The sequence below is a fragment of the Diaporthe batatas genome, assembly GCF_019321695.1.
Source record: "Diaporthe batatas strain CRI 302-4 chromosome Unknown Contig00001, whole genome shotgun sequence".
Lineage (NCBI taxonomy): Eukaryota > Fungi > Ascomycota > Sordariomycetes > Diaporthales > Diaporthaceae > Diaporthe > Diaporthe batatas.
Genome location: NW_025408548.1, coordinates 1,086,659 through 1,095,446, shown reverse-complemented (window position 1 = coordinate 1,095,446; position 8,788 = coordinate 1,086,659).

The window sequence follows — 8,788 nt, the reverse complement described above, 5'->3', positions numbered from 1 at the left end:
ATTCGTCCTAACAACATCCGTATTATATGCCATATGTTGATACAGTCTGGTCGAGTAGAAAAGAAGCTCAAGAGCCTGGTATATCCATCTACACCCCTATTGGGCGTACCTGAAGTCCTGAGGACGGGTGACTCGTACTGTGAACCGAGTCATTGAGTGTTCTTCGTCGAATGCGTCAGATGTAACTCCTTGTACCCACCAACCCATGCAAAACTCCTTTCACTGTGGTGCGATCCTACATGACCAGTCCTGCTATGCAATTTTCTGTTTGTCCAAACCCCAGTCAAGCCACCGTGCATCAGACCGGATGGAAAGCCTTTTGATTTGGCATGCCAAAAGTGGCCTCGTCCTCGGCATCATAATTTTTCGAGTCCGCCGGTAACCACACCTTGTTGAATACAACCTCCTCTTTATCATTACCGCCGAGTGACGCTGTGGAGCCGTGGTCGATTGCAGATAACTTTGTGAGGTCGATCGTGTCTGGGTAAAGTTCTGGGTGTGATCTCTTTCTACTGAATATGGTTTTCTGGCTGTCAGAGTCAAGCTTGTCCTGTGGACGGTGCTGATACTTCCTCCCGTTCTTGAACTCCCGTAGGCGGTGCGGTGTGAATAGTGGCTTGAGGGCCGGGACGCTGGCGCAGAGGATGGCGGTATTAATTTCTATCTGTGAAAAAAGATTCACCTGTACACACGAGTCAGTTGGTCTTATTCTCTCTGGGGGGTATATTGAATGAAGAAAGACTCACCGCAATTGCGTCACGGAAGGGGTCGGTTGCCAATGTGTACGTGTAAATGCTCTGCAGGCGTACCACTGACATAATGGCCGCGAAGATACCGGCTCCGAAAATCATAGCGAGCGCAATCTTCTCCTGAAGAGGACGATTGTATCCATTCAAGGTCTTGATAGGGAGGGCTATAATCCAAAAGTCCGTTATGATATTGACACCGGAAGTAGCTGTCGAAGGGTCAGAAGTTATTCACTCTTTCTTCGATAAACAGAGATGGAGGCGTACAGTAGAAAAATGCAGTGGTGTTGATACATGAGCCCGGCTGTGTCCGAGTGAGGTCCCACAGCTTGCTTAAGGGCTGGCATTGGCCCAAAGTCACACAGAGGCAAATGGCTGTGAACATCATTTGGAAGACAATGGTGCCGTAGCACAGATAGCGAAAGATCTCAGACACCGCTACGAGTGAGAGTCAGTGGGTGCAAGAGGTGTCCCTGAGGAGAGGATTGACATACCAAACCGGAGGTACATGCACAGAATAGACGCCTTTATGAATCCAACGATGAGATAATAGGTGACCTCGATTGCTAGTGTCGTCTGCAAAAGCTCGAGCATGTTGTTTGTCGTCAATGTGGATGCCGGGAATCCGACGTGGTTTGCCCTCAAAATCAATATTTCGATCATGTAGCCGACGGTGAAGAAAAGCGCCACGAGAATCGTGTACTCGTCCCACCCAGGTTTCCGCACGACGACGAAGCGTATTAAACATCGCACCGCAACAATGAATGCTGAAAAGGAGGATGTCAGCGGTCCAGGCCCCATCACCCGCAGAATGGCGCCGACGTTGTCGTGACTGTGACTTACTGGACAGTGTTGTGAGAACAATAGACAGAACGACGAGGCTGTCCTGCCTCTCCTGGTCGGTCTGCAGCATGATGTCCTTGACGACCCGAAAGGGTCATCGAGTGTTTACAGCCTCACAGGTGGAATAGCCCACGGTAGCGCGGGCCACTGGTGACACAAGGCTCGGCTTAAACAGATCCCAAGATGCGAACCGGTCGCGGGAATCATGCTCAAGTGAAGCAGAGCTATAATAATACACAGAGCATACTGGTTCTATTGGCCTAATCCCAGAATGGCGACGGGCCGTCCTAAATACGCAGGGCTTCTTGTCGGTGCTTTGATCGCTTCCAGCCCTTCGGAGTGACGATGATTGGGAGAGGTTGGCGCTGGGCTGGGAAATGGAGGGTTGGTGGCATGCTCGGCCCAGCACATGGTTGCAAAAAGCTTCCCGCTTGTGAGTTCGTGATTGTGTGCTGTGCTTCCCGATAGACTCGGGCTAGTGAGCCTCCTGATACTAATATGGAACGCTCCTGGGAGCTTGGGCGGAGGGAGCTTCGAGGTCATTTACGACCCGAGGATGCGGTGAAACCATCGATCTTAACGGGCATCAGATGTACACAAGGGCTTTGGGCCGCGTCGTCGCCCAGATGTGCCATTTCTAGTGGCTGAACGCGGATTAACTCTGCTAGAGCTCATGCTGTGCCTTATCCCGCGTAACGCCTGGGTGGTCAAGCTTTTCGGACAAGGATCGCACGTCTTCTCAGGGGCGATCGATCTCGGCATCAGCCCGTTTCAGGCATACAACCCGCAGCTGAGCCCGCCTGAGCAGGCCTAGGCCAAGTCACGTATTGGTCTTTTTGTCTACAGGAATCAAGTTGTGAAAATTGCCATCACATGGAAATTGGTACTGTGGTACGGCGAGGTAACCCTCAACCAAACTCGCGCCTGTTACGCTGAGGTCACATGGTTGTCAATAACATTCCACCACTGATGAACTTCCGACAGTCCAAGTGAGAAACGCCATCTAACTTTCAGTAAGGAGTCCATTTTCAGTGGCCGTGCTCCAATTCCAGTCCATTGTGTATTTTACATCATCTTCTCATGACCCCATCCGAACTTAGTCTACAGGCTGAGTACGTTGGGGATTCATCTGAAAAGACGCAGGCCAAGGCCTTCCACAACAACAGGGCATGATCTGCCTCCAGTGTTGCATTCTGCCCCCTGAAATCACGCGTAAGCATGGATGGCAACTTGGAGAGGCTCACCGAGCTTTCCGACGTGGCGTGCACCTGACCCTTCAAAAGTGGATCACTACAAGTCTGCAATGTGCCTGCAGCCAACATATGCACCTGCGGCTGAGAAATACACCCATCGTCAACCAGAATCCGCGATGAGACAGCTTCGAACCAGCTTCTGCGCTTGAAATGCTAGCAACATTGTTGGCGAGTACAATATTGCTCGGACAAACGGGTCACTACTCCGCATTACGACCCGGCCCTCGTGTACTACTTAACAATCAAACTTTAATTTCTCACCCAAGCCATGCCATGGCCTAAGGAAGAGCCTCGGGAAAGCCTTGGGAAACTATGATCTCAGTGCCGCGTGCTTACCTACGTCCTGGATGGATCAACGCATGTTCCAGCTGTGCGAACGGACAACCGCATGATACCGCCCACACACCATCGCATACTGCAGCCCTTCTGCGAGCGATCATTCAAGCATATAGTCTCGCTTGAAGGCGATGTTGGGCGGATTCGCTTCTGAGCTCCAATATCCAGTTTCTTGCTGGTGCTGGTAGTATTCAGATCCAGTGGAGTGCCGGGCCCCCTGCTTCGTCTAGACTCTGGATGTGGTGGCTCGCATTACGGAGAATTCGGAAACCTTCGTGCACATGGGTGGCTATTTGAATTTGGCTTTCCAAAAAGTCCCCGCCAGGAACAAGTTTCGTGCCAAGCTGCCAGACACTGCGCAGCACAGGCCGTGGAGTCAAACCCCAGAGGTCGGCAAACTCTGAGCCCGCCCATGGCTGGGGCGAAATATGCATGGTAGCCCGAGCTCCCTCCATGTCGAATGCGGCTGTGTCTCATGGAGATCTCGACACGGGTGGAATATAAATATCAAGGTTCGAATGCAGTACTCAAACCCTACCGGCTAATTACACGGCTGTTCCCCGCGGCGAGGACGCAGGACTCAGCCAAGCTTGGCTCGGATCCTGCTGGGCGATTGAGCAAGCGAGTGATGATGGAGATGACTCTTCAGGCACCAAGATTGCGGTATGGTAAGAAAATCTTGGTGACGAAATCTTATTTCAGTGCGTACGCGACAGGTAGGATTCGGGACCTGAAGGACCTCGCGTTGTGTGCCGCGTTTCATGGGGATGGCTCGTTTGGAGTTGCGAGCAGCCCGGCCACTCGTCTCCCGTGCCGAGGGGTGTGGCCCCATTCAGACCACGCCATGGGAAACCTTAAATATCGGCTGTTCCCCAAACCTCGGTGCTACCGCACGTCCCATGCGTTCGCAACGTGGTCTCCCGGTGGGGGGGGGGGGTGGCGCTTACATCTCCATCTCCCTTTGCCTCCCCACTGCGGCATCTCTATGCGCTGTCGGTGCGGAGGGCCATTGCCCATGCGATGGACAAGGACAGCGGCCCGCATGATGTGCCGGACTCATGAGATTGCTGGGAGGCTACTGCTCGAGCCTTAGGTGCGGCTGGGTTAAGAGGAATCTATCAACCGGGTTCATCAATGCTTCTAAGATAGTAACGGGCGACGGTGTCTCCCCGCTGGCGATCTGACGGCCCACCCGCTTACCCGCTTGCCCGTTGGTTTCAGCACGTGTGGTTCATTCCAGGTTCCTATAGCTTGTAGTCGGCACGTTACTGATCCCCATTTTACGAGATACTCTCTGTGATGATCGGCCCGCAAATTGATCAAAACTTTGGACTCCTCTCCTTCGCATCTGGCCCAGATCGATACGAGAAGGATGCAACGTGTCACAAGGCATAGCGGAGAACTTTTCACCGTGATGCCTTGCTCCCCCGGACGATACCTGTCGTATGATAAGAAGCCCTCTCGTGGGCGGGCCAGCTAGCGGTGGGAGCATGAGCAAATACAGACTCCGCATACTCCTACCTCGGTTAAACCGCTGTCTGGGAAAAACGAAGTTGCGCCCCCCCCCGGTTAAATACCCCCTATTCCTCAGTTAAACTAAAACTTCACTAATAAAGCGAAAAATCCAACATTCTCACTAAAACACCCCTATTAACCTTATTAACACTAATAATAAATTATCTTTATTATTTAATAAAATAAAAATAATATTATATTAATTTTATATAGTTAATTTAAATTTAATTTATAAAGATATATATAATTTATTTATTTTAATATAAAGTAATATTAATTTAATTAACTTTATAAATAATATTATTAAATTAATTTATTAAACTTAAACTATTTAATATTTATTATATAAAATTTATTTAAAAGTTAAATTATATAATTTATTAATAAAATATTATACTATTTAAATAATTATATATTTAAAAGTTAACTATTAAGGTAATTAAAGTCTAATAGATTATTTAAAAGTACTTATAAGTATTTTTAAAGACTACTTAAAATAAGGTTATTATAATAAATTAAGTAATTTAAAGAGTATAAAAATATTATTTAAATTAATAATAAAAAAATATTTAATAATAAAAAGAAGAGGGTTTAAAAGGTATTAATAATAAAACCCTTTACTATTAAAGTAAAGTTTTAATAAATAATAATAATAATAATATTAAATATTTTAAAAGTTATTTAGTTAACCCTTTAATATAAATATATTTAAATAAACTAACCTTAACTTTATTTATTAAAATTTATAGTTTAAAAGTTATTAATATTTTTACTATATAATTTAAAAGATAAAGTATTATATTAAAGAAGGAAAATTAAAGTTAAGAAATTTAGAGTTTTATTAAATTATATTAATTTATTTAAAGATTTAATTAAAAGAAGTATAAAAATTATTTAAATATAATTATTAAGTTAAGAAATATTTTTATTAAAGCTAATTAATTTATAAATTAAAACTCTTTAACTTTATAGTTAAAAACTATAAAAAAGATATTAATAGGAAAATTAAAATATTTAACTATAATAATATTATAAATATATTTTTAAATTTTAAAAACCCTTTTTTTAATTTTAAATAATTATAAAGTTATATTATTAATATAAAAGTTATGAATATTTATATTATAGGATAATTACTTAATTAAGTATATATTAATTAAAATTTTTAACTATTATTAATTATTTAATAAATAACTACTTTAAAAATAGTTTATTAATAATTAAATAGATAGTAAATATAAATATATTTAATAGAAATTTAAACTTTAAAATTTTTAACCTATATTAATAACTATTAAGTAAAGTTAAAATAAAGATAAAAATAAACTTTATGTAAAAAATATAAATAATTAATAAGGATATAATTATATTTTTAAATAAATACTATAAAGTTAATTATTATTATTAAAATAAAAGATTTTCTATAATAGTAATATTTTATTAAATAAAATAATATATATATTAGTTTATTTAATAAAAACTTAAATTAATTTAATATAATTATAATAAATAATATTATAATTAAATATTTATTAAAAGTTTTTTTAATTATTAAGTAGTTTAAATAAAACTTAATAAAGAGAAGCTTAATAATAATAAAGTTAACCTTATCTTTTAAAAAAATAATAAAAATAAAAATAAAAAAAGGATTATTAATATAATTATTAACTTATTATTTAATATTAATTTATTTAAGGTTAGATATAATTAAATAGTTTTAATAAGATTATTATTACTATTATTATTATTAACTTTCTTTTATAAATTTAATAGGCTTTTAACTTTATTATTAATAATAATAATAATAATAATAATATTTATAAAACTTATTATAAAAGTAAAGGTTATTAGTTATTCTTTTATTATTATTATTATAAATAAAAGAAATAAAATAGTTTTATATTAAGAATTTATTATAAAAATACTTTAAAAATACTTTAAGAATCTATTAGAGAGTTTAACTTTAATAACTTATAAGAATTATAAAATATAAAGAGTTTAATTTTATAAACTTTATAAAAAAATATTTAATTTAATAAATATAATTTAAAAACTATCTTATTAATTTAAATATTAATTAAACTATATTTAAAAAGAAAGAAAAACTTTATTAATTTTTTAATAATAATAATAATAAAAGAACTTACTATTATAATAAAAGTTATTAAATAACTATTTAATAAATTATTAAATAAATATTAAAAATATATACTTTATAAAATTTATAAAACTTATTTAATTAATTAATTAATTTTATTTAATATTAAACTTTATAATTAAGTTAGTTATTTAATAAAAGAGTTAAAAACTTATTAAAGTAGTTTTTATATTTAATAAAATAGAAGTTATATAATAAATTTTAAAAGACTTTTAAATAAAAAAGTAGTAATTAAATATATAAAAGATATAATTAGTAATAGAAAGTAGTTAAAAAGAAAGTTAATTATTTTAAGTAAATAAAATAAATTAAGTATTTAATATTAAATAATTAATTAATTAAATAGATTTATTTATAATTAATTTATTTATTTTAATTCTAATTATTAACTTAACTATTTAACTTATAAATAATACTTTTATTTATATAATTATATTTAATTAAAACTTTATTAATTTTAATTTTATAACTTTTAATTAATATTATTATATTTACTTTATTTTATATTTTTTAATATTTATATATAATAAAATATTTTAAATAATTTTAATTTTAAATTTAATCTTTTAAATATAAAAGAATAAAATTAAATAAAATCTTTATTTAAATTATAATTTAATAATTTATACTAATATTAATAATATAAATAATACTTTAAATTATTAAAATATACTTTAATAAAATTAAAATTAAAAAATATAAAAATAAATATTTATATTTTATATTTTTATATTTATTATTTTAATTATTTTATATTATAATATTATAAAATATTATTTATTATAAAGATTAACTTTAAGTTTAAATATAAGTTTATTTTAATAAAATACTTTTATTAATTATTATAAAAGTACTTTTTATTATATAATTTTATATATTATAATAATAAATAAACTATTAAATATAATTATAAGGAGAATATAAAAGTAAGCTCCTTACTTAAAAACTTTTAATCTATAAAGTATATTTAATAGGTATTTAATTTATTCTCTTTATATTATTTTATTTATTAAAATTAAATTTATTAATAAAAATAAATATCTTTATTATATAATTTAATTAATATACTTATTAAAAATAGTAATTATAAAGTTCTTTATTATATTAATAAACTAATATATATATTTATTTATTATTTTATATATAAACTTTAAAAATATTATTTATTATTTTATAATAATATTAATTTAAAACTATTTAATAAAAATATTATATTTTATTAAAGTATAGATTTAATTTATTAAATAAAAAATTTTTAACTTCTAACCTATATAATTTATATATTAATTAAACTTTATAAACTTATTATTAAAAATAAACTAATAAACTTTTAAAATTTATTATTTTAACTTAACTATATTTAATAATAATAATAATAATATATTTAAAGTAACTATATAAATAATAATAACCCTTTAATAATAACTTTAAATTATTCTATAATAATATTAAAACTTAATTTATAGTTATTTATTAAATAATAATAAGTTAAAGTGTAAATAAAACTTTAACTATTAAAGTTTAAATAATAATAAATAATAACTAACTATTATTATAACCTCTTTTTTACTAATTAAAGAATATTAATAGGTTAATAAGGGTGTTTTATTAAGAAATATTAGATTTACCACTCTACTAGTAAAGTTTTAATTTAACTAAAGAATAGAGGGTATTTAACCAGGGGGGGGCATAACTTCGTTTTTCCTAGACAGCGGCACCTGGGCATTGCACGGACTCGAGGAACCAGTTCATGCGTTAGCCGCGTTCATAGTAGGCAGCAAATAATCTCATAGGCATGCCCTTCTGGCACTTGCCATCCGGAAGTCAAGAGCCGTGGGATGATTTATGCTATAGCTCGCGCGAACCACTCATTAAGCAAGCCGCACATATAACTGACAATGCACGCCGCGGCTGCCCATAGTTCCAGGGCTATGATG